At 40.3% G+C, this 15,637-nt stretch overlaps 1 protein-coding gene across 7 annotated transcripts in view; it reads left to right on the plus strand.

Annotated features, from left to right (window-relative positions):
- Positions 1-15,637, plus strand: part of LUZP1 (leucine zipper protein 1) — a 105,181-nt gene that overhangs the window by 19,680 nt on the left and 69,864 nt on the right. Inside the window, exon 1 of one of the 7 annotated variants that reach the window (XM_032391528.1) lies at positions 6,733-8,133. The exons of 5 other annotated variants lie outside the window; for them this stretch is intronic. The gene's annotated coding sequence lies outside the window, so the exon portion shown is untranslated. One more of the 7 variants, XM_032391546.1, reaches the window with a different exon arrangement.

Here is a 15,637-nt window from a genome sequence, read left to right on the forward strand (position 1 = left end):
TGACCCGAGCTGAAGGCAGACGCTTAACGACTGGGCCACCCAGGCGCCCCATGATAGGAGATATTCTTAATATAATTTGATAAAATTAGATACTTTCCAGCATATGCTAAATTTTTTTTTTGTAGGAATTTGAGGACTGTTGATTATGTTAGACTTTTTTAATAGTGGATCCCACCATGACTTGAAAGAGACTGTCAGGATCATAAAGAAGTGTGATGAAAAAATAGATGGCTTAGTAGTGAGGCAGTTAATGGAGTAGGGAGGAATAATAAGGTAATGGTGGGGGGGGGGGATAAAATTTCTGATCATAAAAGGTAAGAGGAGTGGGATTAGGGCAGAAATAGGGGAAGTAGGTGGCTGTTCATTAAGTGGGTACAGTCGAGAAGAGTGCAGAGAATCTTTAGGGAAGAGAGGTAGAGAGGAGACAAGGAACACTGGCTTCATTTACATATTTGGTCAGTTTCACATCTTTTTATTTATTTATTTATTTATTTATTTATAATTTTTATTTATTTGACAGAGAGACAGCGAGAGAGGGAACACAAGCAGGGGGAGTGGGAGAGGGAGAAGCAGGCTTCCTGCAGAGCAGGGAGCCTGATGCGGGGCTCGATCCCAGGACCTTGGGATCATGACCTGAGCTGAAGGCAGACGCTTAACCCACTGAGCCACCCGGGTGCCCCCACATCATATTTAAAAGCCAGTAATTTAGTCAATTCTGTTCAATTCATAGTACCTGTTATATATTTAACCCAGGGCTAATTAATGTGGACAAAACAAAAAGACAAAAGAAGTATTGTATGTAGCCCTTGTTCTAAGGAATTTAACATTCTAATTGGGGAGACAGTACCTGGTTTTTGAAATGGTTCCATGACAATATTGGATCATATGTTAATGCAAAAAGGGGTGATACTGACTGGTGATTCTGGAGCTTTCATTTGATAAACCATTCATATTTCAAAAGAACTTTTTGTTTTCCAAGTAAGGACACAAAAATGAAAAACAACCTTCTTAATACCACTATTTCAGAAAAGATGGAACTAATTTTAAAACAGAAATGAAAGGGCATCATCTCAGATGAAAGTCTTTATATTGAATAATTTAGCCTTATGGAAAATTTAGTATTCTTTGGTGAAAATGTCCCTGAATCTGTGGTACAGTGGTACCTGCTCTAGGAGGTCTGTTACGCTCCTAACTTATGTCAGAATGACAGGTAAGAGTTTACTGAGATTAGTCTGGGCTGAGTGATCTGTGAGGTCTTCATGGAGGCGGTTAGAGTGGAGTTTTACAATGATGGATAGATAGAACGTGAATAGACAGAAAGAAGGGAATGGTTTTCCAGGCCAGGGCAACAAAAGAACAAAGATGTTGAGACTGGGATAAACTTGTATTATTGATTGGACCTAAGAATACTTGTATGCTCCACCCTTGAGGATCATTGTTGGGGCTTCCATGAGCTGGCAGCTTTGTTTCTTTGTTTTCCTGCCTCAGACATCTGGAGTTGCTGGGAGCCCCCACTTGGTCTGTACCAGGCATGCCGACCCCACAGCCAGGCTAGGATCTGAAGTGGTAGCACCGGGCTTGGGGCCTCTGGCTCTCCTTGGATAGTGCCAGGCTCTCATGAGCTGATCCTGGCCTGTGTTGCCCCAAAAGTAGCTTGGGCCCCTGCTTGCCCCATAGGCAACACCTAACAAGTAAACACACCTAAACAGGTAGTCATCTACCACAAAGATGCCTGGGAGGGAGTGGGGCCTCTCACCTCCTGCTCTCCTACTAAACAACTGCTTTGGCCCCAGGCGATATCACTGGGGGAGGAGAGGGTGTCCAAAAGTGGGGACTTCTGTTGTGGAAGGGGTATCTGAGGCCACTTGAGGAGGATCACCATTTTTCCCTCCCTGGATTAGCTTGGGTGCCAGCCAGGCTGCTCCATCCATCCACTGAGAGCTGTGTCTCCTGCATAAGGTCCCATACAGGATTGTGAGGCACGGGGTGGTAAGAAGCCATGAGTGGGTGGTGAAGAAGGAGCGCCGCAGGCCTCAGGGCCGGGAGGTCAGACCTGACACTCAGTACACCGGCCGCAAGCGCGAGCCCCGCTTCTAAGCCCTTAGCTGGATCTAATCTGGCAGCTCGAGCTCCACACGCTTGCAGGTGGGAAGTTTTCTCTGTTGAAGTGCCTACTTCATCAGTTGCCAAAATAATGTTTTAGAAAAGTTTTCAACCTTTCTGTTCTAAAAGTTCTAACAGTTTTTCACTAACAAGAGTTCTGAAAGCATCTTATTTTGTTCTAAAAACAATAAACCACTTTCTCTGGAACTGTGGGGAAAAAAAAGAATACTTGTCTGCTCCAATAATAGAGTTTAGATTATGGACAAGGAGGAGATAAGATTAGGAAGGTAATGCTTGAATTATGAACAGTCTTGAACATTATACTGGGGCATTTGGACTTGATCTTGCTACCATTTAGGAACCACTGAAGGTTTATAGAGGTAAGGCATTGATAAATATAGAATTGTAGACTGATTAATCAGGAGGTGTTACATAGATTATTGGAAAAGAAGCCACTTAAGGATTTTTGTAGAAATTCAGATGTGCATACTATGAGGACCTGAATTTAGGGACTTAGAAAAGGAGTATATTTAGAAGTTTTGAAGAGGGAAGAGATAGGAGTTAATGATGATGTGGAAAAAGAAAGGTAAATGTAAGATTATGAGATTGGTAAAACTGGGGGGCATTTGTGATAACTAGTTAACTGAAGTTGGAGAAGGCGACAAACGAGATAGCCTTTTTGCCTCAAATTCTCTGCTAAATATTACTCTATATCCACATGCTTTTATGATACTGTTTATTTATTTATTTAAGATTTTGAGGGCCAGAATCTCAAGCAGACTCCGCGCTGAGCGCTGAGCCAGACATGGGGCTCGACCTCATGACCCTGAGATTGTGACCTGAGCCAAAACCAAGAATCATGCTTAACCAACTGAGCCACCCAGGTACCCCACGACACCATTTATTTGAGATATGTTGAGAGTCTCTAAAATTGCCTTGGGATTGAAGCGGAAGTTAAAAGGTTTCCTTTATTTTGGAAACATTCTTTTGGAAAAAAAAAAATATATATAGTACATTTCAAACCGTTAAACATTGTATAAGTTATTAGTTATAGAAATTGTATCCTAATAAATAATATCATTGTTAGTTAGACGACCTATCAAGTTCGGAGGAATTTTTGGAATGCATTGGTGACTTTAGAATTTTTTCATTTGTCCTGTATACATTGACAACACAGTGTGGCAATACACTGGTTCACCTTGGATGGTTTAATTTATCATGATATAGTTAAAATAGTCTTCCGGTTTTTGTTACTGCAGCATGTGATAGTAGAATATATTATCTGTCATTTCATTAGCATCTACTCTGTAGCAGGTACCTGATGTCTGCTAACTCTTCAGTGTTTCATGAAATGGGTACTGTTACTCCTGCTTTGCAGATGAGGAAACTAAAGCTCATAGGGGGTTTAAGAAATGTCCCTCGGGGGCGCCTGGGTGGCTCAGTTGGTTAAGCGACTGCCTTCAGCTCAGGTCATGATCCTGGAGTCCCAGGATCGAGTCCCACATTGGGCTCCCTGCTCGGCGGGGGGTCTGCTTCTCCCTCTGACCCTCTTCCCGCTCGTGCTCTCTCTCATTCTCTCTCTCTCAAATAAATAAATAAAATCTTTAAAAAAAAAAAAAAAAAAAGAAATGTCCCTCGGGGAGCAGTCATAAGAATAGGAATAAGGAAGGGGGAGGAGATAATTGATTAGGCAGTAATTCGAATCAATGAAGTGCTACCCACATATTAACTGGTGTTATCTAGCCTTTTCTGTCCTGTGTGTGTAGGAGTGGGCGGGGAGGGCTTCAAAGACCAAATATGATCTAGCCCTAGTTCTTGTCAAGGATAGTCACTTTTGGATAATGTCTCATATCTTTTTGTAGAGCTTTCAACAAATCCTTCATAAAAATAAATGTCCGAGGGGCGGCTGGTGGCTCAGTCGTTAAGCGTCTGCCTTTGGCTCAAGTCATGTTCCCAGGGTCCTGGGATCGAGCCCCGCATCGGGCTCCCTGCTCGGCGGGAAGCCTGCTTCTCCCTCTCCCACTCCCCCTGCTTGTGTTCCCTCTCTCGCTGTGTCGCTCTCTGTCAAATAAATAAATAAAATCTTAAAAAAAAAATAAATGTCCGATTCAGAAAACAAACACACTCTTGACACAATTCGGCAAATTGCTAGTCTGGCAAATGACATCTAAGGAAGTTTCAGGGTCCGTCTTCTGGGAAAGTGGGATTTGAAGGTCATTCTGCTTGAAAGTGTAGTTAGTGCTGGAGACTAGCTGTCATTGATATCTGGCACTTTTTTGGGGGTCTCTGCCTTTCTTAATTCTCCCCATTATCCACAGCCATAAAAGTTTTTAGCTTTTCTTCATGTGTGCTGTTGATAATTTCTTCAATGTTCTCTCTTCTCAGTATTATAAAGCTCAACCTCACCGCTCTCCACCTCATTCCTGCTGTTCCTTTACCAGCTGCTTGTATTGGGTCTGGTATAACCTTTGCACAAATGTGAGCAAAGTCCTAGGTTCTTAATCTTTTCTCCCAGCATTTCCTCCATCTCCTAACACACAACTGAAAACAAGTTTTTTTCTCTAATGAATGTTACTATTCATATTTTTGCTGGTTGAATATTTTGTCATTCCTTGGACAGGGGGAGCAATTAATATATTTCTGGTCCTTCACTGTTGCTTCTAGACCATTTTTTGCTATTTTTGCACAGCTTCTGATTTTTCAAAGTCCCTACCATTTGCTCTCCTCTGTTCTCATTGCGTTTGGTGACTTTCAGGATCCACATGGATCATTCTTCTTCACCATCCCGTTCCCTAGTATGCACTTCATGGAGGACCTCACTCTTAACCTATTCCTGTCTGTCTTGCATCTGTTGATTGCATCCCTTGCACTCTTTATTGAGTCCTTCCTTTGAGATTAGGAGTACACTGATGTCTTTTCTATCCTAAATAAATAAAATCCCCCTGCCTTTCTATCTCTTAGAGTTACTGCCGTATTTTTTTTTTCTTTTACTCTCAAACATCTAAAAACAGAGCATTCCCTATGCAGCCTTTTCTTTCGTACTCCTCATTCTTTAACACCCTTCCTGTCTTGTTTCTGTGTCCAACACTTTACTGTAAATGCCCTTTCAAAAGACCCAGTGTCCATATATTCAGTCATTTTCATAGCCTTTGTCTTCCTTAATCTCTTGTCAATATTTAAGCTATTGATCATCTTCTTCCTTGAACCTCTGTTCTTTGACTTGGAGTTAAAAATATGTGTGTTTGGCCCCACTGAGCCTGGTAAGGCCATTTTACCTGGGACTTGGCTGGTTGTTGGACTCTGGTGTTCATCTTGGGGCCTGTACTGACTAGCTGAGAAGGGGTGGAGCAGGTTGGCACTGTGCATCTCGTAGTGCTCTGTACCCTGTGGACTTTTAAGTAAATAATTGATTTGACTTGCTAGTCTTCCTGTTCTCTCTCTCCCTGTCTCCCCAATCCTGCTATGGCTTGTTTGTAAAATAGATTGCCCACTTCTGCTCTTGATTCTGCTTAAATATAAAAAATAGTACATGAAGGCAGACATTTCTTTTTTTAGAGCAGACTTTTGGAAAGAGTGTTATGAATTAAGTTCTTTAAACTCATGTGAGATTTGAAATGCTCCAGAAAATTTGGGAAAGTTTAATGAATATCAGTTAAGTGGCCTTAATGAGAAAACTTTTATGTCTTCTCTCTTATGTTAGTATTTTTATGGAAGGCTATTTCTGGAAAAAAAAAAAAAAACCCACATCAGATTCTATCACAGCAAAAATAATTACACTGAGAATCTCAGTATAATAGAATTTCTAAGCCCCATTTATTTTCAGGAGTATTTGCTATAATAACACGGTACTGTGACAGTTCCCTGGAGTTTGTTATTAGGATTTTGACCTGAATTTGCCAAGACAGTTTCAGAAAGTTGCAGAGATAGCTGGGAAGTAGCAGCATGAGCAGATGTGGGTTAGGCTAATACACATGTAGGAGAGCAAAGTTTTGAGGTGACATGATTTTTTGAGAAGGAAACAGTATTGAGTAATGCCACTTTTTGTTGCTGTTTTGCTATGTTAAAGGATCATGGAAGCCTTGTATCCCGAAATTTTTTTTGTCCTTAGAGATTTGAGTCATTCTCTGTTCTCAGATGTTTATCACCTTCTTGTACAGGAAATGGAATTATTCAGCCCAGAGAGATGATAAAGAGCTTTGGACTAAGTGAGTCTGGAGGTTCTGGTTCAGTTTTTGTCATTATTTAGCTACGTAGACTTGAGCAAGCTACTTTACTCTTTGGGCTTCAGATTTGTCAAATGAGGTGAAGTAAATAATATCTGAAAAGATACTGCTATTTTAACTTGAGGTGTTTTGATAAAAAGCCATTCACAGTGAGTCTCAAAGTCAGTTTACCAATTAGTCAGAAATGTAATTTGTTTTTTTTTTTTTTTAAAGATTTTATTTATTTTTCAACAGAGAGAGAGAGACAGCGAGAGAGGGAACACAAGCAGGGGGAGTGGGAGAGAGAGAAGCAGGCTTCCCGCCGAGCAGGGAGCCTGATGTGGGACTCGATCCCAGGACCCTGGGATCATGACCTGAGCTGAAGGCAGACGCTTAACGACTGAGCCACCCAGGCGCCCCAGAAATGTAATTTGTATTGAGATAAGTCTGTGACAATTTGTATTAAGAGATAAGAGTTTGCAGTATGTCTTTTGACATGTAAGAAACACTGCAGCTCTATCTTCAAAATGGTAGAACAGATGCCTACGTCAGCAGCAGTGTTCCATGGATTATAAAGGTACTGGAAAATATTACTGAGCTATGGAGATACAGAAATGTGAGATCCAGTACATATGCCTGTTTCAAAATGATGTGACAGCTTTGAAACACATTTTTTTTAAGTGTTTGTTTATATGGAAAATAGGTAAAATGGCAGAGTGAAATAATATTAACAATAGTAGCTAATGACGTTTGGTTAGCACTTCCTATAAGGCCAGCTACTATCCTCAGATGAATTTATAATGCATTTAGTCCTTCCTTAAATAATTCTACATGGTAGCTATTATCCCTGTTTTACACGTGAGGACACTGAAACATAGTTAAGTAACTTGCCCTTGCTATTAAGTGACATATTGTCACATATATGACTAGGTCTGGGTGACTCCAGAGCCTGTGTTCCACATACATGTATCTGTTACGTGCTGAGTTCAGAATGCGTACAGATGAAGTATATGGTGGTGAGAACAAAGTAAAATTCAGATATTGAATGTTTGACTAGGTTATTGTGTTTGCTTCCTTAAGCCATATGCTATCATATGGCTTATGCATTATGCATTACAATTATGTTAGTTTAGTAATATCACATTTACTGACCAGCATGGCCTGGGTTTGAATTCCAGCCCTACCATGTGATTTTTGTGTAAACTCAGGAAAGGAACTGTACCTCTTTGTGCCTCAGTTTACTCATCTGAAAAATACGGTTAATAGTATCTGCCTCCTAGTGTTGTGAGAAAGAAATGAGTTGATGCAAAGGGCTTAGAATGACACGAAGTAAACATACAATAAATGTTGGCTATTGTTATGTTATGCTTTTAACTTTTCCAAGTACCTTAAATACCATTTCCTTCAAATAACATTCGTATGTGAGAGGTAGGGTCTAGAATCAAGCATATTTAGTCCCATTTTACAAATGAGAAATCCATGAAGCAACTTGTCTTAAGGACACGAGAACAAAATTAAATGGAATTAAATTTAAAAGGTTAATCCTGGTCTGAAAGAGAAAAAAATTGGTTTGGGATGAGTGTCCTGTAATAGTCACCTCTCTTGTAGAAGTAGGACAAGCCTGTGGTGTTTGGAACGGGAAGGAAGATCATTCCCAGCTACTCATTTCTTTTTCTAGTCCCTGATTCCCTTCCTGCTGTTAGAGGGGGATGTTGCTGCGTCATTCCTATGTCCTGGTTTAGCCGTCTAGCAAGCTGAGAAACATTTGAAGGGTATCGGATTCTCTGGGAACTGAGAAAACAGCTTACCTTTTCTATGTGGAAAAAAGGTAAACCAAGTGGGAGGTGTGAGCTACCAGTATGAGCTGTGAGTTGTTTTATGGATTTAACTCTTGAGCTGCTTTAACTGAATCCCACTCTTGTCGTGTGTCAGTTTCCTGCAGTTGTTTGGAGGCATTTTTAGGATTTAAGTGCTTCTAGTTTTTTTTTTTTTTTTTTTTTTTTAAACAGCTTCATGCGGCTTGATCTAGCTCAGCTGTCAGCACTTGATTTTGCTGCAATAAGTACTGCATGATCTCTGCATTGCTGTAACCAGTTCTTGGTAAGACCTGCCTTTCCATCTCTTTGATGAAAAGATTTCTTTGCATCTCTCCCTCGGGCTAGTCTGGCTGTAGCATTGGAGGCTCTTCCCTACTCTTTGGAAAAACCTAAAAAGTGTTTTTGAGAAGTGACCTTGTGTTGGGTTTCTCTTGGCTAGGATTTCTCCAGCTAACAGCTGTTAGCTTTCCCTTAGCTCTAACACATAGGAACAGTGTCTGCAGCAAATGTATATTGTACCTGCCATGCAAGAGCTACTACTACTACTAGTCACTGGGAATGCAGAATATAAAAATTGAAGCATATTGAATTAGACTGGATAATGATTAAGGAGAGATAAAACGATACATTAAGGAGAAGAGATCATGGAGACCTGGATTTAATTCCAAGTTCTGCCTTTTATTCCCAGTGTGACTCTGGGCAAATTTGTGAAACTTTCCTGAATCTCAGTTTTCTCACCTATAGACTAGAAGTCTTAAAATCTCGTTTAGATCTCTTCTATGAAACCTTTCCTAACTCATTATCAATCCGCTCCTTCTGTACTTCTGTTTTTGTTGTAGTACATCTTCCGAAACACTTGTTGCCCTTACCATGTTGTTCTAATTATTTGCTTGCTTTTGTCTGCTTGTAATGAACTATGAATATCATAAGAACAGTATTTTCTCTGTGTTCCCATTTTATAGCACATGCCTGGTTCAGTAAGTAATGAATTGAGACTTCAGTGCATTAATCTTGTGTTGGTATTTTCTTATTCCAATCCAAAAGGGCATGAGTGAGAAGTTCACTTTGGTGTCTCTGTGTGTGTTTTAAAATAAAACCAACAGGGGTGCCTGGGTGGCTCAGTTCATTAAGCGACTGACTCTTGATTTCAGCTCAGGTCATGATATCAGGGTTGTGAGATAAAGCACTGTGTGGGGCTCTGTGCTCAGCGGGAGTCTGCTTGAGATTCTCTCACTCTCCCTCTGCCCCTCCCCTGCCCTGGCTTGTGCTCACTCTCTCTCTAATAAATAAATCACTCTCCTGGGGTCCTTGTGCTCTCTCTCTCTCTAATAAATAAATAAAATAAAATCTTAAAAAAATTTTTTTATTAAAAAAAAGATTTTATTTATCCATTTGACAGAGAGAGAGAGCAGAAGCAGGGGGAGTGGGAGAGGGAGAAGAAGGCTCCCTGCTGAGCGGGGAGCCTGATGCGGGGCTTGATCCCAGGACCCTGGGATCATGACTGAGCCGAAGGCTGACGCTTAACCCACTGAGCCACCCAGGCACCCCAATAAATAAATCTTTAAAACCAACAAAAATATATATTGATGTAATCACATACCATAAAATTCACAACCATCACCACTATTTAATTTCAGACCCATTTTCATCACCCCAAAAGAAACCCCATACCATTAGCAGTCACTCTCCATTCTCTCCTACCTCCAGAACCTGGCAACCGTAATCATTTTCTGTCTCTCTGTGGATTTGCCTATTCTGGACATTTTATATAAATGGAAATCATACAATATGTGGACTGTTGTGTCTGGCTTCTTTCACTTACCACAGTGTTTTCAAGTTTTATCCATGTTGTATCTGTACTTCATTTTTAGGGCTGAATAATACCCCATTGTATGAATGTACCACATTTTGTTTATTCATCAGTTGAAAGACACTTGGGTTGTTTCCACTTTGGGCTATTCTGAATAAATATTGCTGTACAAGTTTATGTGTTGGCACAGGTTTTCATTTCTCTCAGATATATACCTAGAATGGAATTGCTGGGTCATGTGGTAACTTTTAACTTTTTCAGGAACTATGAGATTTTTTTCACGCCATTTGTCTGCACCATTTTTGCATTCCTACCAGCAATGTATGTGGATTCTAATTTGTCCACATCCTCACAACCCTTGTTATTCTTTTTTTTTTTTTAAGATTTTATTTATTTATTTGAGAGAGAGGGAGAGTGAGAGGGAGAAGCAGACTCCCTGCTGAGCAGAGAGCCTGACGTGGGACTCGATCCCAGGACTCTGGGATCATGACCCGAGCCGAAGGCAGACGCTTAACCACCTGAGCCACCCAGGCGCCCTATCCTTTTTGATTATAGCCATGCTAGTGGGTGTGACATGGTATTGTGTGGTGGTTTTGATTTGTATTTCCCTAATGACTAATGATGATGGAGCATCTTTTCATGTGCTTATTGGCCATTGGTATATATTTCTTTGGAGAAAGGTCTATGCAGATCCTTTACCATTTCTAAAATTGTTTATTTGCCTTTTTATTGTTGATTTATAAAAGTTCTTTGTATATTTTGGATACTAGTGTCTCATCAGATAAGTGATTTGCAGATATTTTCTGAGTTTTTGGATTTTTTTAATAAATCCTTTTTTTTTTTAAGATTATTTATTTGACAGAGAGAGAGAGCACAAGTAGGCAGAGCGGCAGGCAGAGGGAGAGGGAGTAGCAGAGAGCCCGATTCCGATTCCGGGCTTGATCCCAGAACTCTGGGATCATGACCTGAGCTGAAGGCAGACGCTGAACCGACAGCCACCCAGGCGCCCCTGAGTTTTTGGATCTACCTGCCTAGAATTCATTGCCCGCCTCGTATGTCTACATGATATAGTAGAATTAGAGGTCCTAAAAGAGCATATGTTGATTGAAGGAATTGCCATGCTACAGATAGCATTGAAGTTACGCAGTTCTAGAGGCCTTGGGTTACAAGAAAGATCGCATTTGACTGGGAGCTAGGGAAATTTGGGTTTTAGTCTTAGTGTTGCCATAGCCAGATAGTATGACCTTGGGCATATAATGTAATTCTCCGTTTTCTCACCTGTAAAGTGAATGATTTGGACTAGGTAGTCTTTAAGGTCACCACTAAAGTTTTTTGAGTTGATAAGGTCCTTGGGGACACGTGTTACAGGTCAGATTATACTCTCTCGTTCTTTTTTTTTTTTTTTTTAAAGATTTTATTTATTTACTTGAGAGAGAGAAATCACGAGCAGAGGGAGGGGCAGAGGGAGAAGCAGGCTCCCCGCTGAGCAGGGAACCCGACGCGGGGCTCGACCCCAGGACCCTGGGATCGTGACCCGAGCCGAAGGCAGACGCTTAACCGACTGAGCCACCCAGGTGCCCTCTCGTTTGTTCTTAATACAGAAGTCTTGTGCATGCTCTTACTTTGCTAGAAAACTTACTTTTTTCTCTTCAGTCAAGAACCCTGTCTTTCTTTAAAACTTAAAGTAAATTCTGACCAGCTCCAGTCACATGAATAAACCTGGATTTTTATTAAAGAATTTGTAGCTAAAAGAGACCTTTAAAATTCTTTTAATCCAGTGTTCTCTATTACAAATGATGAATTAGAGGCATAAAAAAGTTAGGGTCGTTGATTTAATAATCACATTTGCTGGATGTCTGCTCTGTTCTTGGCTCAGGCTGTAGAGCTAGTTGGTGGCAGAATTGAGATGAGCACTGAGATCTCCTGGACTCTCAGTTCACTATTTCTAGTATACCACTTTGCCATGGATTACTAAATTAGAATCTGGTTAAGAAGCAGTATCAGGAATTTGCCAGTGTTTCAGCTAAGGGTTACAATAATTTTTTTTTTTTTAAAGATTTTATTTATTTATTTGAGAGAGAGAGAATGAGATAGAGCATGAGAGGGTGGAGGGTCAGAGGGAGAAGCAGACTCCCCACTGAGCAGGGAGCCCGATGCAGGACTCGATCCCGGGACTCCAGGATCATGACCTGAGCTGAAGGCAGCCGCTTAACCAACTGAGCCACGCAGGCGCCCCGTAAGGGTTACAATAATTTGCCTCCAAATTCTGATCTTTGAATAAGTGGGATTGACATATATTCGTTACATATTTTAGGTATAAGTTGATCGATAGTTTTAATTTTTAATTATCTTTCTCTTGTTCAAGGACCTATTTTCAGCCTTAGAGAATTATATGTAGCTCTAAGGTCCCCAGCTGGCTGCCTGTGATTTTATTATAACAATTCCAGTCCAACACCATTGGTGCTGTACTGTCCTAGCCCATGGTCTCTCTGGTCACTGACTCCTGATGAAAGTGATTTATTTTGGCACTGTGCCTATTCCTAACCACCTGTTCCTGTTAATGTGGGTTTTCCAATTCTTCAATGGAATATGCAACTTCATTGGAATCACAAATACAGTTCTCTTGAAAATCTCTTCTCTACCTAACCTTGCCCCATAAATAGATACTAGGGCGGGCTGATGGAATTATTTGAGTAGGAGCATAGCGTATTCCCAAGGAGTCTGCAGTTATTTATGTGCAGTGTCAAAACCCAAAAAGCACTTAAATGAAAAACATGATTCACTTCATAGCAAAATCTGACCTGAACTTAAGTGAGGCTATTTATGAGGTTTATTTATCCTACTTAGTATTAGTATTCATATATATGTATGTGTGTGTGTGTGTGTGTGTGTGTGTGTATATACACAATATATAATATATATATATTTTAAAAGATTTTATTTATTTGACAGAGAGACACAGCGAGAGAGGGAACACAAGCAGGGGGAGTGGGAGAGGGAGAAGCAGGCTTCCCGCCGAGCAGGGAGCCCGATGCGGGGCTCGATCCCAGGACCCTGGGATCATGACCTGAGCCGAAGGCAGAGAGGCTTAACGACTGAGCCACCCAGGTGCCCCTATATATATATATGCTTTTTAAATAAACTCTACCCCCAGTGTGGGGTCTCAAACTCACAACCCCGAGATCAAGAGTGGCATGCTCTACTGACTGAGCCATCCAGGCACCCCATGATTATTCATATATTTAAACTGTGGAAATATCGATGTGTTTGCCTACTGCATATTGCCCTAGTCCCTATTATATTATCTTTCCAAAAATCTAAAAAATTCTGAATTCCATAATATATTTAGCCCAAAACAAGGGTCTGTGGATCTGTATTTGTTTTGTTGTTGGTAGTTCCTTGTTACGTGGATTATTCTTGAAATAAACCCCAGGGGGTTGAATTTTTGTACTGGGCCTTCATTGGACAGCTAATTTCCACTACTGTTCTTTGTTTTTCAAAAGAACATTGCTGTGCCACCTATTCATTAATATTGCTGAAGGAGTTTTCTCTTGCTCTTTAAAAGAGTTGAGAATTCTTTATGGTTTTTTTTTACTCTTCAATTATTTTTTTGGAAAATTTCTAAACCTATTAAACAATTGAGTGAATAGTATTATGAGCGCTCATATACCTTTCACCTATATCAGTGGTTCTCAAAGGGTTATTTACAGATCCCTGGGGGCCCCAAGACCCCTTAAGGGGATCTCCAAGGTCAGAACTATTTTCATAATAATACTAAGATGTCATTTGTCTTTCCCACTGTGGTGATATTTGTACTGATGTGCAAAAGCAATCAATGGTGGATAAAGCTGTTGGTGCCTTAGCACAAATCAAGGTAGTGGTATCAAATTGTATTAGTAATAATTATGTTTGTGACACACTTGCAGTAAAACAACAAATGGCAGTTTCATTTAAGAATGTTCTTGGGGAGCCTGAGTGGCTCAGTAGGTTAAGCACCTGCCTTTGGCTCAGGTCATGATCCCAGGGTCCCGGGATCGAGTCCCACATCGGGCTCCCTGCTCAGTGGAGAGTCTAGCTTCCCCCTCTGCCCTCCCCTGCTGTTTGTGCTCTCTCTGTCAAATAAATAAATAAAAGCTTTAAAAAAATGTTCTTGATGAAGCAGTAAAAATTACTAATTTTATTAAAATTTGATTTTTGAATACACATCTTTTTTTTTTTTTTATTCATTTGAGAGAGAGAGAGAGAGAGAGAGAGCATGAGCAGGGAGAGAGGCAGAGGGAGAGGGAGAAGCAGGCTCCCCGCTGAGCCAGGAGCCCGATGTGGGGCTCGATCCCAGGACCCCGGGATCATGACCTGAGCCGAAGGCAGACGCTTAACCATCTGAGCCACCCAGGCGCCCCTGAATACACATCTTTTTAATATTCCTTGTGTTGAAATGGGGTGAAATACTTCTACATATCAGGGTATAGTGTTTATTTGAAGAGTTGGTTGTTTGAGTTGCAAGCTAATTAACCTCTTTTTTCATGAAACATCATTTTTACTTGAAAGAATTAGTGACAAAGGGGGTTACTCAGATTTGGGTATTTGGAAGACTTTTTTGGGAAATGAGTGAAATGAAGTTTGTCCTTCAAGGAAAACAACTGAAAGTACCTATTGCCAATGATAAAATTCAGATTTCAAGCAAAAATTAGAATTTTGTAACTTATATCTGTCACTCTGAGCTTGTCAGCTTCCCAACACTTAGTCTTTTTTGACAGGATTGGTGGTATATTAATCGTAGTGATTTTTTTGGGCGCCTGGGTGGCTCAGTTGGTTAAGCGTCTGCCTTCGGCTCAGGTCATGATCCCAGAGTCCTGGGATCGAGCCCCGCATCGGGCTCCCTCCTCAGCGGGGAGTCAGCTTCTCCCTCTCCCTCTGCCTGCCGCTCTGCCTACTTGGGCACTCTATCTCTCTGTCAAATAAATAAAATCTTTACAAAACAAAACAAAAAAACAATAGTGATTTTTTGATACTGTACAATGAAATGTGTCAGCATTTAAAATCTGCATATCTTTCAACTTAGTGAACCAGTATTTACCAGATGATCAAGGCATGATTTTATAAAATCATGATTGGTAAAAGATCCATTCAAAGTGCAAGATAGACCAATGGATTTTAATGTAACAGCGTATGAAAAGTTCCTGTGGATATGGCTTCAGATTCCATATTACAACTAACCTGTGAGAAACTACTACTTGTCAAGTTAGGTATAGTATCATAGAAGAATATCTTTCATCATCTTAAAAGGCTATCAAGGCACTCTTTTTTCAAGTGCATAGTGTGTGAAGTTGTTATTTTCTTCTCATACAACAAAATGCCATATTGTAAGCATGACGCAGAAACAGGTATGATATTTCAACAACAGACGTTAAAGAGAGTTGCAAAAGTGCAAAACCAGTGCCACTCTTCTTACTAAATTTTTTGAATTTGGAAAATTACTTTTCATAAAAATGTTACTTATGGTAATATATAATGAGCTTATTATAATTTGAAAATTAATATGTGTTTAAAAATTTTCTCAGTTTTAATTTTTTATATGGCAAATCTAGATTCATATAAACAAAAGCCCTTTGGGGTCTTCAGTAATTTTTAAGAGTGCAAAGGAGTCCTGAGATCAAAAAGTTTGAGAACGACTGATCTAAATTCACGATTGTTAATCTTTAGTC

The sequence above is a fragment of the Phoca vitulina genome, unplaced genomic scaffold (genome assembly GCF_004348235.1).
Source record: "Phoca vitulina isolate PV1807 unplaced genomic scaffold, GSC_HSeal_1.0 scaffold2, whole genome shotgun sequence".
NCBI classification, from domain to species: domain Eukaryota; kingdom Metazoa; phylum Chordata; class Mammalia; order Carnivora; family Phocidae; genus Phoca; species Phoca vitulina.